Here is a 229-nt window from a genome sequence, read left to right as displayed (position 1 = left end):
CCTGCCTCTCACTCTAATCGTCTTTCTACCCCCACCATTGCCATCAGCGGTCCATTCTAGATGTCGATGGTCGTGACGCGATGGACGACGCGACACGTGACGCACTCAATGGATACGTACCGTAATTCAATTGGTCAACACTTATTGTTAGGACGGTATTCATAGTCAGATCTTATATTCAAGACCGTCTTAAGTACATACAGTCTTAAGAAGTCACGAACCAATCAGA

The sequence above is a fragment of the Trachymyrmex cornetzi genome, unplaced genomic scaffold, assembly GCF_001594075.2.
Source record: "Trachymyrmex cornetzi isolate Tcor2-1 unplaced genomic scaffold, Tcor1.1 scaffold886, whole genome shotgun sequence".
Classification (NCBI taxonomy): Eukaryota; Metazoa; Arthropoda; class Insecta; order Hymenoptera; family Formicidae; genus Trachymyrmex; species Trachymyrmex cornetzi.
Note: the sequence above shows the minus strand (reverse complement) of the source record.